We start from the raw sequence: 23,197 nt of genomic DNA on the forward strand, positions 1-23,197 counted from the left end.
AGTGACAAAAATATTTATGATAGGTTATTTTAAGGTATATAAAGTATATAAAGTATTTTTTAATAGCAAAGCTATGAGAATGATAGGGCAAATATAACTTTTATAGATGGGGAAACAGTTTCAGAGAAAGTGCTATGCAGAAAGTTCTGAGGTCAAAAGAGCTTAAAGAGAGTGAAGAGTGTTAAGGGGTTGGATTGGTGGCTGTGCTGGCTCTTATTTGAGTGAAGAATTTCTATCATTTCAGCTAAAACCTTTGTCTATCATTTACTCTTGTGTTTGAGCTGGCATTAGCTTTTTATTCATGTGTTGAGTGCAAAAGAGGAGGAGATTGCATGGGACGGATAATTGTGAAGACTTTACAGGGTTATGTCTAATGGAGAGGTTTTGGGATTTGGCCTTGTAATTTTGGGAAGGCATGCCCTTCCCCCTCTCTCCCTCACATATTAGAAGATAATGAACTTCCTGTGAGCTATTTGTTCTCTGTTCCAGGAAGGGTCTCTCCTAGACTTTCAGACGCCACCCTGGCAGTTGAGTTATGATAGGGAAAAACTTGAATGAACCGGATCAATCTTGGTCCTCTGTGTAGTTTTCCCGCCTAGACTGTAAGCCCACCCCCCCCCCCCCCCCACCAATGGTGAGAAGGGATAGAGGTGGGTGGGAATCTTTTTCATTAAGACTATAAATTAAGGCAGGTTCCCTTTTACCCTGCCTCCTCCATTTCGGAGGTGTTCCCAAATCTTGCAAGGTTTGTAGAATAAATTTACTTGTTTCTCTTAAAGATGTCTCTCCTTTTCTGTCCCATACAGATTTGGAGGTCCCACCGAGATTTGCACTCTCCATGTGGGCAGGCACCTGGCTCAGGGCTTAGCCAGCCCGCGCGCAGGAGATTTCTCTGACTAGCTGAGCGCCTGAGGGCAGGCTTGGTCCCACTGGGAAGTCACAAACTCAGGAGGAGAGGAACTCAGAGAAGCAAAGTAAAAAGGGGGAAATTTGAGTGCACTATGAGCTGAGTGGAAATCGGCCTGCTGTGAAATTTTCAGTCGCGAACAGTCATATGCGGTGTGACCGAGGGTAAGTCCTCAGTGTCCTCTGTCTTTGCGACCCAAGAGTGTTGACTGACAGATTTAAGGACTCTGAGAAGACACTCAGGGACTGAGCTAAGATCGCGAGGTCTTAGGAAAAACCAAGCCACCTGGCCTTGGAGTGCCAGGGGATTGGAATTTGTGGGGTTTCTAACCCGGGGGCAAGGGTGACCTGTCTCGTGTAAATTGGTTGCAAATCTCAGTGCTTGGACAGCCCTAATGTGCTGTACCAAAGTAGAAAGGAATGGCCATAGAAAGAGCTCTTAATTTAACTCAGGTGGGGAAAATGGGTTTCTCTGGTAATGTTGGAAGTGGGTCTGAATTCGAATTCGAAATTGTTCATGTGAAATGTCTGTCTGACTAATGTTTTATCTGTGTTTTTCTGTTCTATGTTCAGGTAAAAATGTTTAACTCTAGGAGACTGAAATGGGCTCCTTTAGTATGAAAATTGTTAGCTAAGGAGTCAGAGCTGAAGCTGCCAACTTGGAGGGCTGGGGGCTCTGAATTAAGGGTTAGTTAGATTCTAAAGGAAAAAATTTGTGTATTTTGTATTGGGTTAGCCTATCTAACATCAGGCAAGTGTTTAAACTGTAGAGGAGAGTAAAGGGGTCTGTATGAGAAAATTGGGTGACCACTTTAAAGAGGTTCAGTGGTCTGCTTAGGATGTGATTAAAAATTGTTGGTCATTTTAACCTTTAAGTTTTAAGGTGAAAAAGAAAGCAGCTCGGGGAAAAAGGAAAAGCTGGGTGAGTACGTAATTTATTTTTTTACTTGAAATGTTTGGGTCAAGATTAGGAAAGAAAGATTGAAATTGGAGATACAGAGGGTAAAAAGAAAAAGAACAAAAAAGGTTAAGGTAAAAAGTTGGGAAAGAGAGAGAAACTTTTATGTAAAGGAATTTAAGTGGGGGGTTGTTGCTCTTAGCTGCCATGTGCTCCTGGCCACACCCTTCCCCCACCCTCAACATTGAAAGACTGTGGGGAGCTGAGGCTAAAAGAAACTTGTAACTTGATTGGGAAATAGGGAGTGATGAAAGGTTTTATTGAATCTCTGGATATTTACTATAAGAAAGATTTTGATTTGTATAATCATTAAGCTTTGCCCAAGTAAGGTATTACTGAATTTTGTTTTCACAGAGATTATATAAAATCATGGTTTGAAGCCATCTGCTAATGGCTAGGAATAGGAAAATTAGCATGTCTAAAAGGCTGGCTCCTTTGTTCTCAAAGGGGTGCCAGGCCCAAAGCAATTTACCTGTGGCCGAGATCTTCAACTCACCTTTGTCAATTCTCCTCAGCAAGTGAAAGGGACTCCCCCTCTCTTTCTGAGGCAGACAAAGGGAGGGGAAACAGAAAATATTTTAGCTTGGTAGAAAGAATGAGTGGGGGAGTTGCAAAACCCATGTGCTCTTAAGGACCACTCCCTCTCTCTCTTAGGAGTCCAAAACATTTTTTTTTGGAAGAGAAGTGCCTGCACCCCTTCCCCCTCGAAATCCTTTTAGACATTTTGTTAATTGCCAATATCCATAAGATGAAACTTGGAGAAAGCAGGGTACTAAATTCAAACCTGGGTGGTTCATGAAAGCATGAAAGCATTTCTTTTTTTTAAGTTCATTCATGGCCAGGCAAATATTCCTGATGCTTGGGCCAGAGGTAGTGGGTGTTAAAGAATATACAGCTAAATAAATAAAGTGTATTTAAGATATTAATGTATTAATATATGTGATGCATGTATTTGTATATTAATGTATTAATATAGAAATACCAGAAGTAATAGGATCAATAATTTCTATATGTGATAATCTGGAAGTGCAATTGATGTCATCTGAAATTTATTGTTTCTGTATTTCTAAAATTCAATTTTAATCTGAGTTTGATACATGTGAATTGGGTGCTTTTAAAGGATGTGATGAAAATTTGGTAATTTTAAACTGTCATATTTGGTTTAGAAATGTATTTACCTAGACTGAAATGAGTAGTTCAAATTTTTCATACATAATAATGTTTAGGGCATTATTACATTTCTATAGTATAAATTTTGTTAAGAGTTGTATTAGTTTAAGAAGTTGGACAATTGCTGTAACCTAAGAGATTAGAACTTTCAAGTTTTGTCTGAAAGTTCAATTGAAATTGTTTTTGCTATAAATCAAGTATTTGTACAGAGGTCTTATTGAGTCCTCTTGTAATCTCTGTCAATTCAGGATACATTGTGAAATGTTAAAATGTGGTTTTATAAACAGTTAATCTTTTCTTTTATAATGCTAAGAGTATTGGGCCTTAGAAATTAAAATGTTACCACTAGTGATTAAAATAATTGTTCTTATAATCTAGATGTTGTTAGATTAAGAATTGTACTTAATTAAGAAATTGAGGTTGTTAACTGAACCAAGAACTTTTGGATATTCAATCTTGTGTAAAGTTTTCAGTGTAGAGGGATTCCTATGCACAAAGCTCTTAAATTCTGTAACAACAAAGAATTGAGTTGTTATAATACTTTGAAAAATATAGGGGTATGATTTTCAAGCCTGTATCATCTAAAGATGTATTTATGTATGTTAATCTGGAGGTTTATGGACTAATTTGTGATGGCACATTGGGAATTTGTGAATGAATCCCAATGTTTAAAGGTTATTTTGCTTTAAGAAGGGAAAATACTTTTGAAAAATGCTCTGTAAAATCTTTTTTGTATAATTTTCAGAAGGCCTCCTGAATTTCCACCTGTAAGCTAATTGGTTGCAGTTCAAACTACTGTGAGTTTTCCAAGTTCTGGGTGAGAACCTTATCTATAGAAGTCTTGGGAGAGGGTGGTTAAAGCATGTGTTTTATGTACCCCAAGAAAGGCCCATTCAATGTCTTATTCTACATTTTTGAGTAAGGAGGCATTCTGCATTCCTTACTTATCCCCCCCTTAGTTTAGAAAGAGTTCTACCTTTGCCCCCTGTCAGAAGGGAAGGAAGGGGGAGGGGCAACAATTACTGGGATTTGAGTTTTTACTGAAAGAAAGAACAGTAGGGGTCAGAAGGCTCCAAACCTGGCTTTTTAAAGTCAGGAAAAAGTGATGGGTTTTTAGAATAAAATTAGGTTTTGAGAATGTGTGTCTTAAGGATACAGTTTTTATTAGTGAAGCTTGCCATCTGATGGGAAAGAACACTCCCTCAGGGGGAGATGTTGTGGCAGATCTCTTTAATCAGAAATAAGCAGGTAGTGACAAAAGGGAAGTTATCTGCCAGAGTCTGTTACCATTGTGAAAGAAGTTGGGTTTATGGGGAATTATGGGAAATTGGATAAATGCAAATATGTGAAATCTTGTTGTTTTTAATCAAATGACTAGTTACATTGGTACTCTTGTATAGCCAAATGAAAGATAATATGGTTTCTAAAGTATTAATGGGAATAATTTGGGGAAAAGGGAAAAGAAGTTTCATGACAGATGTAAGGTTGAATCATTATCCCATAGACTAAGGCTGGGATTTTAAAGTTATGTTGTATTTATGTGAGATAGAGTTCTTAGATGTTTTAAAGTGATAAAAAAGCAATTAGATATTAATACAAATAGTGTAATTAATCACTGGAACTAAATCAGAGACATCTTCAGTTTAGGGAAAAGAATTTCAATGTAAGTCTCTTTAGGAGAGAAGTTGTAGAATATTTCTGTATTGATGGGAAAAGTTAAATGTGGATTTGAATTCATCCCATCGTCTAAAACATAAAGATAAAGGTATATGGTTTAGTTCTTTCAGATCAGGCATAATTAGAGAAGAATAGGAAAAACAGAAGAGAAACTGATGCAAATGTGTTAGAGCAATAACTTCTGATTTTAATGGGAAGACTTTATGAATAAGGGAGGAAATGCATACAAGCTATTTAAAGCTAGTTTAAGGATGTTCCTGAAGCAATGTGAAATTATATTCATTCAATCTTGCCATCCAAAGACAATGGGACTGTTAACTGACAGTTTTTCTGAGCCTAACTCCAGTTGTGGGTACCCAAGATGCCAGCAGCCCTGTGGGAGGGCAGGCATGAGCTGCAGGTATGATTTCTTGGCAAAGTTGAGAGGGCAACTGTTCAGCATGTGCTGAGGTGGGACCCTTTTGACTTGATTTTCTTAACTGAAGCCTGGCAGACTAGGCCTGGCTCAATGCAGCTTGCAGTTTGACATAACTTCTGCCTGGAGTTGATAGGAATCTGGGGAAAATATTGTCCCCTTACTCTGAGTCCCAACTCTCTTGGTGGCAAATTTCTATAATCAGAAGGTTTTGTAAGTACAGTAAAAAAAAATCCATTAAAATATTGATTATGGAACATCTTAGATTACTATAGGACTGGGAGTAGCATTTTTGCATAGGTCTGTATATAAGTTAGATTTTCTCTTAGTAATGGTAAAGAGATAATTAGGTCAAGGGCTTGTGAGAATATTATTTTGCCATTTGGTTAATATTAAGCTTGTCTAAAGCTTTGTTACAATTAGTAATGTTAAAAGAAGAATGGCTTGTGGCTTATTCTGTAAATGCCATCAAAGAAACATGGAATGACAAAAGTTTATGATATTGTATGTACTGTGATAAAAACTGGTTATTTAATGTGTTTATGTATGTACTGGAGCCTGTTAATTCCTTAAGGGAGATATCCTCCTGGTGAGGAAATTAATAATGAGTGAATGTAAAGTGTAAGAAACTGGGTTCTGATGTGAATTTCTTAAACAGAACAGTTGGTCAAGGTTCCAATTTTGAATTTGTAAAATGATTAGGGTTATAAGGATTAGAAATGGTAACTTAAAATTGTGCTAAGGTGACTTTTGTAGGAGAATGGACAGAAAGCTGGTTCCTATAAGAAGACAAGAGGAAGGTGCTGGGATGCTGTGCTGAGAGCAAATGCCAAGGACCAGAAGACTTTGGGTGCTCCCTGCTGGACAGCTATACAGGAAAAGACTCTTTGAATCTTAAAGGGACAATTGCATCATCGTTTTCCTTTTGGGTCTCTGTATCTGTATTTACAAAGGGGACTGCCCCCTTTGATTTGTCAATGCATCGGAGATTTTGAGGAATGGAAACCTTAGAAAAGGGTAATGGGAACACAACTTATGTCGGCAATGATGTGTGAAGTCTTCAGATTAGTATAAGAAGTGGGGGGACTGCATGGGATGGATAATTGTGAAGACTTCACAGGGTTATGTCTAATGGAGAGGTTTTGGAATTTGGCCTTGTAATTTTGGGAAGGCATGCCCTTCCTCCCCCCTCTCAGATATTAGAAGATAATGAACTTCCTGTGAGCTATTTGTTCTCTGTTCCAGGAAGGGTCTCTCCTAGACTTTCAGACACCACCCTGGCAGTTGAGTTATGATAGGGAAAAACTTGAATGAACCGGATCAATCTTGGTCCTCTGTGTAGTTTTCTCGCCTAGACTGTAAGCCCACCCCCCCCAGCCAATGGTGAGAAGGGATAGAGGTGGGTGGGAATCTTTTTCATTAAGACTATAAATTAAGGCAGGTTGCCTTTTACCTCTCCTCCTCCATTTCGGAGGTGTGCCCAAATCTTGCAAGGTTTGTAGAATAAATTTACTTTGTTTCTCTTAAAGATGTCTCTCCTATTATTTAAAAATTCTGTCCCAAACAAGATGAAAGAGGCAAAACTGTTTGAACAAGTAAGGTATCCTGCTGTCCAGTTTCTCATTTCTGTACCTACATCATACTACTGTTGTCCAGTTATGGGGAAGAGTTTGGTTTCCCCAGAAATATCTGGCTTCTGACCTGTTGTTTTCACAAGCTTAGGCAGTAGAGTGAATAGAGGTTGGGGTGGGGGTGGTGTGATGATAGTTGAGTTGAAGGAGAGTGGCCATGGATTTCCTGTTCAGTTTAGAAAATCTCTGTATGTCACAGCCCCAGAAAATGATTACCCTTACATCACTTCTAATCTGAAGCCATGGCCACACCTCTATCCAGCCCTACCCACTCAGAGGAAGCATATAAGAGGAGCAAACTCAGGGAGAAGACAGACCAAGGCTCTTTCGTCTTTCTGGGGCCAACTGGATCTTAAATCTGCAGAAGGTAGAGCCTAGATAGTAAGTGATGGGAGAAATATCTAAAATGGGACTGGGTACTTGGGATTATCCCCAGGAGGGAAGGCAATGGTAAGAATCCTTTTCTGATCAATTGATGAGGAGTAGGAAAACTAGAATGGGAAAGAGGATAAGCATAACAATTATATTAAAGGAACAAAGGAGGAACAGAGGAGCCTGCTAATGCTTTTAATATGTAAAGGGGCTTAAGAGGATCTCTTTAACCCCCTATTGCATGGTTAATTATCAGTATGAGGATGTTAGAAACTGGTGGCTTTATATAAACACTAGAGTAAATGTAGACCTTTCCCTTCCTAAAGTCAGACTTTCTAAGCAGAGCTGGGACATGACATCATTATCCGCCACCTCCTCCCACCCTCCCCCAGTGCTAAATTGGAAATTGACTTATTCCCCCAACCTGCCTCAGTTTGTAAGTGTCCAATATTACATGTGACTTGATTTTTTTTGCAAAATTATTAGCTAAATGTCATGAAGAGTGGAATTGGTGGATACTAAATATGTGCATTTATAAAGAGTAGCAGTAAAAAAGCTTCTTTTGATGTGCTTCCCTGACTGTTGTAGCCTGGGCAGCAGCTTGGCCTTTATAGCCTTCACTCCAACTTTGATTGTATTACAATCCTTCTTAGGTTTAGACTTAGAGTCAGTATGGAAGTGATCTCTCAATATGGGGATAAAAAGAGAGGGATGACGAATGGTGGTCCTTTCTTGAACAATTTTGCCTCTACCCTCCAATTACTCTAAAATCTCAAATCAAGATCAGATTTAAAGGCCAGGACAGTGGGATGGGGGCATTGGTGAAGATCTGGAGTAAAGATACAAGAAAAGTGATATATGAGTGGGATGGGCATCTAGTATATATGATAAAAGAATATATTGAAGGCAACTAGGAAATGGAGTTACAGTGGAGAGGGTTTGAGGTATGAAGGGATGGGGTATCTAGTATCCCAACAGAATTTACAGATTGCTACATCATGCTCCTTCTTCCATTTTTTCTTCTCTCCCTAAGGACAGATGTCTTCTGCTGTGAAGTGGACCCTTTTCTTGCTCTTTTTCCTGGACCTGACTAACTTCTCCCAGTCTGAGGACTTCTGGCATTACTATGTAGACTACCCCAAGACCACATACACAGGTCATCCAGAAATTTACTGTAATGCGATAATGTCAAAGAGGAAGGTGCATACGGGTGGTGCTTGCTTGCCTTTCCACACCTTCATCCATGAACCAAAGGAAGTCATCTTCAACATCTGTGCGCGTCCTGAGATCCGCCCATGTAGGTATATTCTAGCCTGTAATAAAAGCCCCAGGCCACTGAGGGTGACAGAGTGCTATACCAGGCTAAAAGGGGAGTTCCCCTACTGTCAATACAAAGAAAGAGACTATTTCACAAATGTATACCTATTTTGTCTGCACGGACAACCAAGACGTCTGTATGGAAAGTTTTATCCTCCTCCTTCATATCCATGACAACTTTCTCCTAAGTCTTACTTTTTTCCTGCTCTCTGGGACTCCCCATTGTTCTTTAGTTTCTACCCCCCACCCAGCCTGAATTTCTCACTTTTCTCCTTTTTCTGATAGAATGTAAACTCCTGGAGGGCAGAGACTCCATTTTTGTTTTTTGTATATCCAATGCCTAGCACATACTTGGCTCATAGGAAGAGCTTGATAATTACTTGCAGACTGATTGATTATTTCTTCTCTTATCTAATCTTTATGAGGTCTTTGATATTAGAGTGGTACTGTTAGAATGAAAGGCTTGGAAGCAGATGAATTCTTACCACCTTTCATATTTTTGTGTGACACTTTTATCCCACCCTTTGTATAATCAGAGGGCAACATTTTTGCATGGGGCTCTCTGTATTTCATCTCTTCCCTGATTTCCTTTTCTTTATATCTTACCAGGGGATTGGGTGATGAAAGAAGGGAAAGAAAGGGTATTGGGAAGTGTCTCTGACATGACAATTTACTCAAGAAGGGTCTTTACGGAGAAATTGTGTACCCAAGGATTGCGAAATGTTTTTTACCTCAAATTTTGCTTGAAATAAATTTTTACTTGTCCTGGCTGAGTGACTGTGGCTGTTTTTTTTTTTGCTTTGTTTGTATGTTTTACAGTCTCTTCCTTCTTAGGTCACTGAGATATTCATTGGCTCTAAATCAGAAAGATAAATATGTTCCTGAGGTAAGAACTGGGAGGTTACACCTCATAACCAAAGGTTGGATGAGCCTTCTTTGATTTCAGATAGAGACAATGCCAAGGGACAATGCTAGCAAGGGGTGCTTTTTTACTGGGCGTGGGTAGCCAGGCAGGAAAAGCAGTTGAATTTAAAAATAAATCTAGGCCAGGGAGTCCAGAAGCAGAAATCAGAGTCAAAGAGTTCAGTATTGACCCAGAATAAGAGGAATAGATAGAAGAATACAATAAAGCTTCTATCCAGGTGTTGAGGGGATATTTTAAAAGTATAGATCTGTCCATGCTAGGTCTGAACCTGGTTGCAAAACTAAGAGGAGTACCTTATGGCCTCTAGGATGAAACATGAATTCATGTCTACTGAAGCTATGAATCTTTCTTTAGAGCAATGTTTTTAAATGATTGAAGACAATGTCTGGAGCTGAGAGATATCATCTTGTTTGAGGAACAAAAAGGGGGCCACTCTCCCTGGTTCAAAGTACAAATGTTGGGAAGTAAGTTGTGAGGAGAATGAAATGGTGGGAGGACCTCAGTTATGAAGGGCTTTGAATCCCAAACAGAGGATTTTGTAATTAATCCTGCTTCTATACTGCCTACAATCATGCCCATGTCTTTCCCATCCTTAAAAAACCCTCACTTCATCCATCTATCCTCAATAGCTAGCCTCCCATATCTTCCCTCCCTTTTGTAGCTAAATACTTTGAGAAGGCCATTTATAATAGGTCCTTCTGATTCCTTTCTTCTCAGTCTTTTCATAACTCTCTAAAATTTGGTTTCTGACCTCACTCCACAGAAACTTCTTCTGTAGAAAGCTACTAATGACCTTTTAATTACTAAATACAGTGGCCTTTTCTCAATCTTCATTCTTCTTGATTGCTCTGCAGCCTTTGACAGTGTTTACCTGGCAATACTCTCCTGATTCTCTTCTGTAACAACAATGTTACTTGCAGCTGCTGTGGAGGTGTAAAGCCAATAACATCAGCACACGGGGGGCTGCTAGCCCAGGTTCTTTGATCTGCTTTTCTAAGGAAAGCAATTTAAGGGATTTACAATCTCACTTCAATTAAACATACATATATCATTCACTTAGTTCAGGAGAAAAAGTCAGCAGCCTGAACTTCAGAGCAAATACAAAGAGAAATTACAAACAGAGGAAAAACACAAATCAACAAACAGGCTTCCAACTGTCTGACCATAGCAATCTATATCTATATCTATATCTATATCTATATCTATCTATCTATCTATCTATCTATCTATCTATATATGTATATATATATATATATATATATGTATATATATATATACATTTAGTTACCAGAGAGAGAAGCACCAACATCTGGGTTTTCAAAGCCAGGGGGCTCCTTAATGGCTACCCAGAGTCTCATCTGGCCAAATCACACACTCTTCCAATGAGTTGTCCCCCAAACAAAATGCTAACCTCTGAGTATATATACACTTCTTCAGGGTCAGCCCACAGAGGGCATCACAGCCATGTGACTAAAACTCATGTGACTTAGGCTTTCTTCTGACTTAAGCAGGTCATCCAAGGCTCTTGATTCAATCAAAGACTTTTGATTCAAACAAAGGCAAGACTCAATCAAAGGCACTTGATTGCCTTAGTGCTGAGAAGCACTCCAAAAGAAAAACCAGCAAAAGTCCCACTTTGCTTGCTATTACATCTTCTTACTTATCTAACCTCTCCTGAATTTCCTTTGCAGGATCTTCTTTGTGATAATGTCTCCTAGTATTGGGTGTTCCAAAGTGCTCTGCCTTACCCCTCTTCTCTTCTCTGTCTATATTACATCACTTGGTGATCTCATCAGCTCTTATGGATGCAATCATCATCCCAAGGCTGATAATTTTCAAATCTAGTTATCTAGCCTAACCTCTTAGGTGATTTCTAGCTTTGTATCTCCAACTGCCTATTGGACTTCTGAACCTGGATATCTCATGGACATCTTAAATTCAACATGTCCAAAACTGAATTCTATATTTTCTCCTCTTCCTAGCTTTCCTGTTAATATGGTTCTATCACTGTCCTATCAGCACATAGTCTAGTAACCTAGAAATTATACTCAACTTCTTACTCTCTCTCATCCCTGCTCATATCCAATTAATTGCCATGATCTATTGATTTAACTTTTGTAACATCTCTACTATGTGCCCCATTCTCTCCTCTAACACTACCACCACTGCTATCATCTCATACTTGAACTATTGAAAAATCTTGATGGGTGGATTTCCTGCCAGAAGTCTCTCCCCACTCCAGCTGATCCTTCTGCAGCTGTGAGTGATTTAAATAAAGCACAAGGTGGACTATGTCACCCCTATAACCAAAAAACTGCAGTTCTTCCTTATCACCTCTATAATCAAATATAAAATTCTGTGTTTGGTGTTCAGAACTTTTCATAACCTCCTCATCCTCTTTGTATCTTTGTTGTCTTTTTAAAAAAATTATTTATTTTTTATTTCATTAAATGTTTCCTAATTACATATAAAATTTTTTAATACTCTTTTTTAAAATTTGGTGTCCAAATTCTTTCCCTTCCTCCTGCTCCTCCAATAGCCCTTGAAAAGGCAAGCAACTCGATATTGATTATACATATGAAGTCATACTAAACATATTTCCATATTAGTCATGTTGGGTGCCCTCCTCCCCAAAAAAATAAAGTTTAAAAAGATTCCTTAACTCTGCACTCAGTGTCCACCAGTTCTCTCTTTGGAGGTGGATAGCATTTTCCAGCATAGATCCTTTGGAACTGTCTTGGATCATTGTCTTGATGAGAGTAGCTGTGTCTTTCACAGTTGATCATCCTTATGCTGTTGCTATTAGTGTTTACAATGCTCTCCTGGTTCTGTTCACTTCACTTTGCATCAGATCTTATAGATCTTCCCAGGTTTTTCTATAGCTATCTTTCTCATCATTTCTTAAAGCACTATTGTATTCTATCACAATTATATATTACACCTTGTTCAGCCATCCCCCAAGTTATGTTTATCCCTTTAATTTCTAATTCTTTACTACCACAAAAGAGCTACTATAAATATTTTTATACAAATAGATCCTTTTTGCTTTTCTTTGATCTGTGTGAGATTCAGACTTAGTAGTGGTATTCCTGCGTCAAAGGAAATGCACAGTTTTATAGCCCTTTGGGCATAGTTCCAAATTGTTCTTCAAAATGGTTGGCCCTGTTTACAACACCACCAACAGTATGTTAGTGTCTCAATTGCCCAAACATTCCCTCTAGCATTTGTCATTTGCTTTTTTTTGTCATGTTAGCCAATCTGATAGGTATGAAGTAGTAACTCAGAGTTGTTTTAATTTGCATTTTTCTAATTAGTAGTGATTTAGAGTATTTTTCATGTGACTATTGCTAACTTTGATTTGTGTGGGTTTATTTTATATCCTGCAACTTTGTTAAAGTTTTTAGTTGTTTCAACTAGTTTTTTAGTGATTCTCTAGGGTTCTTTAACTATACTATCATATTGTCTACAAAGAGTAATAGTTTTATTTCCTTGTTGCCAATTCTTATTCTATTCAATTTCTTTTTCTTTTCTTATTTTTATAGCTAGCATTTCTAGTACAATATTGAATAGAGTGGTGATAATAGACATCCTTGCTTCACTTCTGATTTTACTGGGAAGGCTTCTAGTTTGTCCAAATCACAGATAATGTTGCTCTTGGCTTTAGATGGATACTATTTATGATTTTAAGAAAGGCTCCATTTATTCCTATGTTTTCTAGTGTTTTTTTTTTAAATAAAAATGAATGTTGTGTTTTGTTAGTCCTCCCCTCTTCCTGTCCCCTTCCCTTCCTACTTTCTTGTTGGGAACCATGGATTTCTCTTCCCAATTGAGTTCGTATATATATATTTCCCCTTTTTGAATCAATTTAGATTAAAATGAGATTCAAGCATTTCTTGTCCCTCCCACCATTTCTCCTCCACTATTAAAAGCTCCTCCTTGCAGATCTATTTTATATGAAATAATTTCCCCCATTATTCTTCTCCCTTCTCCATTATCCCAGGGCATCTCTCTTTCTAGCCCATTCATTTTTTTTAAATCATCTCAACTTTATCAACTCACTCTCTTACCCTCTGTCTATGTAGAATCCTTCTAACTGCCTTAATAATGATAAAGTTCTCACTGGTTACATGTATTATCTTTTCATATAGGAATACAAACAGTTTAACCATATTGAGCTCCTTATGATTTTTCTTTCATGTTTACCTTTTTATACTTGGCTTTTGTGTTTGAATGTCAAATTTTCTATTCAGGTCTGGTCCTTTCATCAGAAATACTTGAAAGTCCTCTATTTCATTAAATATCCATTTTTTCCCTTGCAGGATTATATTCAGTTTTGCTGGGCAGTTATTCTTTGTGGTAATTCTAACCCTTGTCTTCTCAAATAACATATTCCAAGTCCTTTGCTCCATTAATATGGTTTCTGCTAAATCTTGTGTGATCTTGACTATGACTCCATGATATTTGAATGGTTTCTTTTTGGCTGCTTGAAGTATTTTTTCTTTGATCTGGGAGCTCTGAAACTCTTAAACAGCCCTAATCTCTGAATGGGCATTGCCTCAGTCAAAGTGAGAACTCTGAAAGACCTTAGTTTAAAAACTCCAGGGTCTCCCACTTCAGCCTGTGCCATCACCAGTTGTTCTGATCTATAACTGGCCACTGGACCCAGATGGCTCCAGAGGAAAAAGTGAAGCTGGTGACTTTGCATAGCCCTCCCTCCCTTAAATCCAATTGACTAGCAAGTTATGGCATCATTTTCTTGATGTCATGGCCCTCTTCAAGAACGAAGGACAAACCACAACCTGTGAGTAGTTCTAGATGCCCCACTGGGGACCCAGCTGGCCACTTCCAATTGGGCATCTCCACTCCTCCTCTCCTCTCTTCTTTTGTCCTCTCCTCTTTTCTCCTTTTATCTCCTCATTGCCAATCCTTTTTTTGAGGAGTTATTTTCTTCAGTGTTTTTCGTGCCTCTTTTACCAAGCTGTTAGCTGTCTTTTCATAATTTTCTTACCTTGCTCTCATTTCTTTACCAAGTTTTTCCTTTACTACTCTCATTTGAGTTTAAAAATCATTTTTTAGCTTTTCCAAGAATTCTTTTAGGGCTTGTGAGCAATTAACATTTTTGCCTTTGTGGCTTTGCTTGTAGCTGTTTTTACATCATCTCCTTTGAAGTTTGTGTCTTGGTCTTTCCTGTCACTATAACAGCTTTTAATGGTCAAGTTTTTTTTTTGTTGTTCTTTGTTTGTTCACTTTCCCATACTATTTCTCGACTTTAAACTTTATGTTATAGACAGGCTTTATTCCTTGCATGAGTGGAGGGTGAGGCACTGTCTCAAGCTTCAGACTGTTTTGCACTGCTGTTTTCAGAGCTAGTTCTGGGGTTTGGAAATTTTCAGTGCTTCCAAAGTGGTATGATCTGGGGAGAAATGTGGTCACTGCTCTCATGGCCTGTTCTCTGTTCCTTATACAGGAAGGGTCTTTGGGATTGCAGTCTATACTCTTCTTTGGGGTCCCTGATCCCTTGGCACCAGAAGTGATACTGCTCCTCAAGGCTTCCATTCCCTCTTGAATGAAAGTGGTAAATGAATGATGAAAATGGTAGTTTTACATACATGCTAGCGTAAGGGAAGAAACATCTTTTCCTAGAGTCAGAGTTTGCAAGCAGGGCTATGACAAGGTTTTATTATACCCCAGGCAAAGTTTCCAAGTTAGTTCTTCCCCCACCTCCACCCCAGTATGTTACTGTCCAGTATCACATATGACTTGACTTTTCACAATATTAATAGTTACATGCCACAAAGAGTAGAACTTGTGGGCACTAAAAATGTTCATTTCTAAAGAGTAGCATTAAAGTGTCCTCTATTGTGCTTTTCTGAATGTTGCAGCCTGGGTAGAAGTTTAACTTGTCTACCCTTCACCTTAGCTTTGCTTTTATGATGGTCCTTCTTGGGTGTAGAGCTAGGGTCAGTTAATACAGGGAGAAAAAAGAGATTGTGATAAAGTTGTTTTCTTCCTTAAGCAACTCTGCCTCCCCCCTCTAGTCACTCCTATTTCCCAAAGCAAGACCAGATTTAATTTGGTTGATAAAAAAACAAGAACTTGTAAGACTAGTTCTGTGGACACACCTTCATCCATGAGACAAATGTCACCTTCCTTAATATCTGTGCAAATTCTGTTCACCTCTACCAAAATTATAAGGATTAAACTGTTATGAAAGTTGCTATCCTTTTAGAGTGACAGATTGTTTTACCAGGTCCCATGTCTGTTTTCCTAAATGTAGATATGTTTAAATGGTCCATTTTGTAAGAATCATTGTAGTATGTATGAATGGATGACCAGACCTCAAGGTCAGGCAGATATATCCTCTCCTCTTCCGAGTCCAATTTTGTTTCTCATTTGGGGACACCATCCACCCCTTATTTTCCCTACATTTTACTTTTCTCCCAGCATTCTACCACTCCTCACTATTCCTCAGCTTCCCATAGCCCGAATTTCTCATTTTTTCCCTAATTTAGAAAAATAGAAATTTGTTGAGGGCAGAAACTCCTCCACTAATGATTTTATATCTCTAATGCTTAGCACAGCCTTGAATCATAGTAAAAGCTTGATAATTACTTACTGACTGATAGATTAATTCTTCATTTAGCTCATTTTTATTAGGACCTTAATGTTAGAGGTGAGGTTGTTAGAATTAAAGGTTTGGAGGCAAACTGACTCCTACTGCCTTTCACATTATTTTCATGGAAGTTTTCTCTCTATCCCACACTTCATATAAGCAGAAGGCAAGGCTTTTGGAAGGACTCTTTGCATTTCATTTCTACCCTTAATTTATCTTTTCAAAAAAAATTTACTAGAGGCTTTTTGGTAAAAATAAGCAAACAAGGGTGTGGGGTGTGGGGAAGGGTCTCTGGTATAGCAATCTACTGTGGAAGGGTCTTTACAGAGAAATTATGTACCCAAGGAGTGTCAACTGATTTTTTTTTGCCTTAAAATTTACTTTTATAAATTTTTGCTTGCTCTGATTGAGTGGTTGTGATTTTTTTGGTTTCTTTCCTTATTCCTTCTTTCATAGGTTACTGAAATGTTCATTGGCTCTTAAGGAGAGAAATAAATATGTTCCTGAGGTGAGAACTGGGAGGTGATATCTCACAATCAAAGCTTGGATGAACCTTCTTTGATTTCAGATAGTTTTCATTCAGTTGTCAGGGGACAAAGCTAGCAGGGTGTACTTTTTCTATTGGGTTGTATGTAGCCAGGCAGGAGTAGCTGAATGATAAATTTAATCTCTAGACTAAGGAGTTCAAGAGGCAGAAATCAGAGATAGAGTTCTGCACTAACCTAGAATAAGAGGCATAGAAATGAGAAGACAATAAAGTTTCCATCCAGGTACTTTATTTCTAAAATGTAGGTCTGTTCATGCTAGGTCTGAACTTGGCTGCAAAATCAACAGGAGAACCTTGTTGCCTCTAGGATAAAACATGAACTCATGTTTGACCTTCAAAGCTTTCACTATCTTGTTCCAGCTAACTATTCTCTTATACATTACTCCCCTTCTCATAAAATTCTACAAAATGTATGTATCTATAAAATTCTTCAAAAATTGGCCTATTTGCTGATGCTTTTAGATAATATTTTGTCTCCCATGTCCACGGCTTTGCATAGACTATTCTGTGTCTTCAAAATCTACCCTCCTCATCTCCACCTCTTGGAATCCCTACCTTCATTTAAATCTCCAGTGGTGGATATTTCTATGATTCCCTGTGGTGGAATTCCCCCCATATTTACTTTGCATTTTTAATGGGTTTGGATTGGAGGACACCTCATGGATTTTTCAGTCTTCCCCCGTTGCATTTTAAAAAATATTTAATGGTGTCCATATGTATCCCCACTCCCATAGGATGCAAGCTTCTTTAGAATAGAGTCTCTTTTACCTTTGTCTTCATGTCTTCAGCATTTATCATAGTTCCTGAAACAAAGCACGCACTTGATCAAAGATTTGTTGATTGAATTGCTGGTTGATTCAAACTCTGACATCAAAACAGGAAGAATCTGACAGATGTGTTTAGCACACTCTCTGGGGGAGAACATTTAAATTATTTCCTACCCAGAAATTCTGGCCTTTGAGCAGTTTGGCCAAGTGCCAGAGGAGGATTCATTGGAGCTTAGAGGGCTCTGGTCCTTAAACTTGTTTGTGCCAAGGAACCCTTTATCAGTCTACTGATGCTACAGATCTCTTTTAGAGCAATGTTTTTAAATAATTGAAGTAAATGATAAATTTCACTTGAAGATGAATGAAAATAAAATTTATCTCTCTTTCAAGTTCAGACCACATGAAATCTGTGGTCCCAAGGTTAAGAATCCTTCATCCAGACAGTCCTAAGTTGACCCTACATCTCCTTTGCCCTTCTTAACTGCTGGAAAAGGGGAAGAGAGAAATTGGTTTGAAACTGGCATGTCCTTGGAAAGTGACATTGGGGAGGAGACCTACCATGGATATCCTGGGGTTGAAGACTGGGGGCAGAGACCTCCCATAGAGATCCTGGGGTTGAGAACTTGGGCCTCAGTAGTTGAGATGGGTACCTCTAATCCTTGAAACCCTTATTTCCCAGGTCATCATTCCAGCCTTGGCTACACTTTCCTTCCTTCTGCATCCTGGCCTCTTAGTGAAGCAGTTCAATTCTACACTACCATCTTCTCTTGAATCCCTTGCTCCTTTACCCTATAGGCCATCTTACCCTTCCAAACATCAGCTCAGAGTTATACCCACCAACCCTTTCCTTTGTTCTTATTTACATGTTGCTGAAAGAAGCTAGAGAAAATAACAAATTGGTGCTGACTGGGTCCACCTCAAATTTATGTTATACAATCTAAGATGCAGGGCCATAATTTTTACTTAATTGATTCACTATCCTCACCACAACACCTTTTCCAAAACTTTTTCTTCTTTCTCAATCTTCTTCTTCTCCCCATGCTCTTAGTTAGAACTTTGTCTCACATTTCACAAAAATAAAAAAAAATGAAGACATTCGCTGATAACTTCCTCTTCTCCCCTTCTGCTCAACTCACAACTCCCATATGCCTTTGGGAACGCTCTCTACCTTTAACCACTTTATCACATGATAAGTTGGCTCTTCTCCTTGTGAAGGCAGCACCCTCTCAATACAGAAGTGATCCCATTCCGTATCTTCTCCAGCAAATTATTCCCTCTATCCATCTACACTCTCTCGATCTTTTTACTCTTTAGTCAGTCAATAAACATCTCAAACTCATAATAGCTTTGTCAAATTTTGTGTCCATTGAATTTTCCTTTTAACAAAAATTTTACCTATCCTCATTAAGGAGCTGTGACTGTTATTTGACTTTTCTTTCACGGTCATGACTCTAGAGCAGATAGATACAAATGTCCCTGAGGTAAGGGCTGTGAGAATATCCCTGAAAAGTAACAGCTGTATGAGCCTTCTATGATTTCAGATTATTTCCTTTCTACTCTCATAGCACAATAGCAAGGATTTTCTGTCAGATAAGAGTAACCAGGCAGGAAAGGCAACTCAGTGAAAAAAAATTAATTTCAAGACTGTGGAGACCTAGTGGTATAAATCAGAGTGAAAGAGTACTCTGCTGACAGAGAGTAAAAGTCACAGAGATAAGAAGACACTCAAGGCTCCACCCAGGCATTGAAATAATATTCTGTCCATTCTTGCAAAAGCTTCAAGAGCTCTTTATTGTCTCTGGAATAAGCCATGAATTCATGTTTGACATATCATCTCTTTAGTCTCCAACCCCAACTTAATTTTTTCTTGCATATTATTCACCTTCTCCTAATCTCAGTTCCACCCAAACTGGCCTGTTTGCTCTAGTTTTATTGATACTATTCCCTCTTCATTCCTTTACACAGACTGTCCTTCATGCCAGGAATATATACTCTTTTCCTCTTCATCTCTTGGATTCCCTAGTTTCCTTTAAATCTTAAGTTTTATGGTCTTTCTTAAGTTCTTAAGGACTTGGTGGTACTGTACTTCTTTCCAAATTGTACATACAATAGGTTTACATTAGAAGACACCTCTTGGACTTTTTAGCCTACCTAGTTTGTATATTTACTGATGTCCTTGTGTGTCTCCCCTCCTGCAACATAAATTTCTTTAGGACAGAGACTCTTTCTTGTTGTTTTTGTTGTTGTAGTTGTTGTGTCTTCAGCATCCAGAGTAGTGCCTGGCATATAGTAGGTGCTTTAAAAAAATGATTGATTGAATTACTGATTGACACAAACATTGATGAAAGAACTAAGATTTAATGGGTTATCAGTAAGTTGGTGAATGAATGGACAAACTGTTCTATGAATGCAATGAAAAATGATTTTGTATTAAGAAATGATGAAAGAGATGATTGTAGAGAATCTTGGGCACTATCAACTAATGGAGAATGAAGTGAGTAAGACTGGAAGGATTGTGTACATGTGTGTATATACACACACGCATACCTACATACACACATACATGTACATGTGTGTATATATGCATATACACAAAGATTAAAAACACTATGTTAAAACATTAAACAGCTTGAGAACTCTGATCAATTTGATGATCGTCCATATTGCCTGAGGACTTATAATGACACATATCACCCACCTTGTGATAAAGGGATGATGGACTCAAGGCAAAAAAAGAGACATTCATTTTTAGACACCATCAATATGTGAATTTGTTTACTTGACTACTGTCGACCTGAAAGTTTGGTTAAAGGAGGCAAACAAGCTAGGTGATACATAAATTCATATTGTTTATTCACTTAAAGCTAGCATAGCTAGCTTACTTGTAGTTACAAGGAGCCAGAGCATAAGTTCTGACTGTCTGAACAAAAGAATGAGAAGGCTTAAATGCATTTCAAGACAGCCCCAACTCAGCATGTCTGTGTCATTCAAAATTTATGTTCTCCATGTATGTTTAATCACAGTACAAGAAAGGAATTTCTTAATTGGATAGGTTGTAAATACAATAAGATAAGAGAGTTGACAAAACGTCCATTGAAATTATGATCCAGGACATCTGTATTTTCTTTACCATTAACATACCATAACAGAATATATGTCCATAAAATACTGAGACAGGAAAAGTCCCATTATTCAAGATAGCATCTCAGGTTAAGGGTCTCATCCTTAATGGCCATAGACAGAGGAAAGAATGCTCTTAAGTCAGCCCAATCTGTCCTTGTTGACATAAGAAAAGGTATTCTCTGAGTAAACTCAGAGAACAAAGAAGCTTAGGTCCATACTCTTCTTCTAGTTGATTATTAGTTCAGGCTCTGGCCCTTATTGAAGTTACTAAATTGATATTAAATGATTATCACTGTGCTTGGTAATACTACTACTACTAATAATAAAACAACAACAAAAGTAATAATGCTGATAATAATAGTTGTTTTGGGGACTGAGTGGGTGGGCAGGAGTAGTGACTAAAAAAATGTATCAGTGCACAAATTCTCAATGATTCACAGGAGCTGGGGATGCTCTCTCAATGGAAGAGAGCTTCAGTTCTGAGATCATACAAGTACCAGGTTCAGGTCTAGGGTAACATGGGCTTTATTTTTTTTAAAAATATTTTATTTTTTCCAATTACATGTAGAGACAATTTTTAACATTCATTTTATAAGATTTTGAGTTCCAAAATTTTCTCCCTTCTTCCTTCTCTCCCCCCTCCCTAAGATGGTGAGCAATTTGATAAAGGTGATATAAGTGCAATTAGTAACAGGGGTTTTTAAAGAGAGGGATAAGCCTTCTTTTCTCCTTAACTCTGGCTCTATAAGTTCCAAAACCACATGGGGAAAATATCTTAAAGAAAGCCGACATTTGGCTTCAGTCTAGATTATCCCTGAAGAGGAGCAGAAAGGAACTTAATGCATGATATAGACCAGGTATAGGACAGCTATTAATTTCTTCTATACCAAAGTGCTTAACACACAAAAGACTCAAAAAATGTGTGCTGATAAAGACTTAAAATGGTGATATGGTAACCCATAACTCCTATTAAACTCTGTGAGAGATTAATACTTAAAACATAAAAAAACCAAGATTTTTTGGGATTACTACAGAAATATTTTACCTTTCCTTTAGCTCTGCACATTCTATAAAGAAACATATCCTCCAGAACTGTAACATGTATTTAAATAGGATTTGGGTTTTTTTCTCATGAGTTGAGTACAAAAGAGGAGAAAATAAAAGAACTAAAACTGCCTGAGCAGACAAGGAGTCCTGACTTCTAGTTTCATATATCTCTACCTATATCATACTACTGTGGCCCAGGAATGGAGAGAATTTGGTTTCCCCAGAAAAATCTGGTTATTGTTTTACCCAAGTGTAGATGTTAGTGTTAGGGTGGTGAAGGACGGATGTGTGGTGAGGGTTCAGATGAAGGGGAATGGTTATGGATTTCCTGTTCAGTTTAGGAAACCTCTGTATGTCACAGTCCCAGAGAATTATTTATATCACTTCTGAGTTGAAGCCATGGTCCCACATCTGTTCAGCCCCACCCACTCATTGGCACTACATAAGAGAAAGATAATCAGAGGGAAGAGGAAGGAAGGCATTTTTCCATTTCTAGAACCAACTGGATCCTAAATCTTTGGAAAGCAGAGCACAGACAGAAGGTAAGAGGAGAAAGCCCCAAAACTGAACTGAGCATTTGGGATTATCCCCAGCATGGCAGTCAGTGATTGTATCAGTAAGGCAATAATAACAATGTAGATGATAATTGTCAAAATGCCTATGTAGTTCTGTATTGCAAAGGATATGAGACTCTCCACAAAGAAGGTAGAAGAAGTAAACCATTTATTCAGATACCAGAGAGTCATAATCCATAAGCCATCTGCCCAATTCATCACAGCAGTGAAGTATCTGATACACAATATCATAACATGGAGCTTCGCCATCCCAAAACCTCTCAGACCCTTTGCTTGGGTCTTCCCAAAAACGAACTCAAGTACAGGGGTCAGTCTGTTCAGCTATCAGAGGTCTACTTTCATTACCTCAGCTCTAACAGTCACAACAGTCATTAACAGCCATAACAGCTCTCTGTCTCTGTCTCTGTCTGTCCATCTGTCCGTCTGTCCGTCTGTCTGTCTGTCTCTGTCTCTGCCTCTGCCTCTGCCTCTGTCTCTGCATTTCCTGTGACATAACGTCCTTTTCCTGTCAGGAAGCTCTTCTCACCACATGTGACTTAGGCTTCCTGTGACATAAGCAGGTCACATGGCCTATTAATGGGTGGGAAAGATCTTCAGATCCAAATTGCTACTACAGTGATAAGAATCCCTTTTTGATCAAGTGGTGAGGGATAGGGAAACTAGAGTGAGAAAGAGGAAAAGCGTAATAACTACATTAAACAGATAAAGAAAGAGAGAAGGGAAAAGAGGAGTCTACTGATGCTTTTTATGGTGGGGCTTATGGGAATCCCCGTAACTCTCTGTTACATGGTAGGAATCAGTAGTTTTATATGTACATTAGAATGGGTGGAGCCCTCTCCCTTCCTAGAGTCAGATTTTCTAAGCAGAGCTGTGATCAGAGATTTTGAAACCCCAGACAAAATGTAAAAGTTACTCATTTCTTCCACCCATCCCAGTTTGTAACTGTCTAGTATCACATGTGACTTGATTTTTCACAAAATCAATAGTTACTTGTCATAAAGAGTAGAATTTCATGGCACTAAATATATGGATTTATAAAGAATAGTATTAAAAAAACTTCCTTTGATGTGCTTCATTGAATGCTGCAGGATGGGCAGCATACTTTTCATTCTAGCTTTGGTTTTACCATGATCCTCTTGGATATAGAACTAGGG

This window comes from Trichosurus vulpecula, chromosome 8 (assembly GCF_011100635.1).
Source record: "Trichosurus vulpecula isolate mTriVul1 chromosome 8, mTriVul1.pri, whole genome shotgun sequence".
In the NCBI taxonomy this organism is placed as follows: Eukaryota; Metazoa; Chordata; class Mammalia; order Diprotodontia; family Phalangeridae; genus Trichosurus; species Trichosurus vulpecula.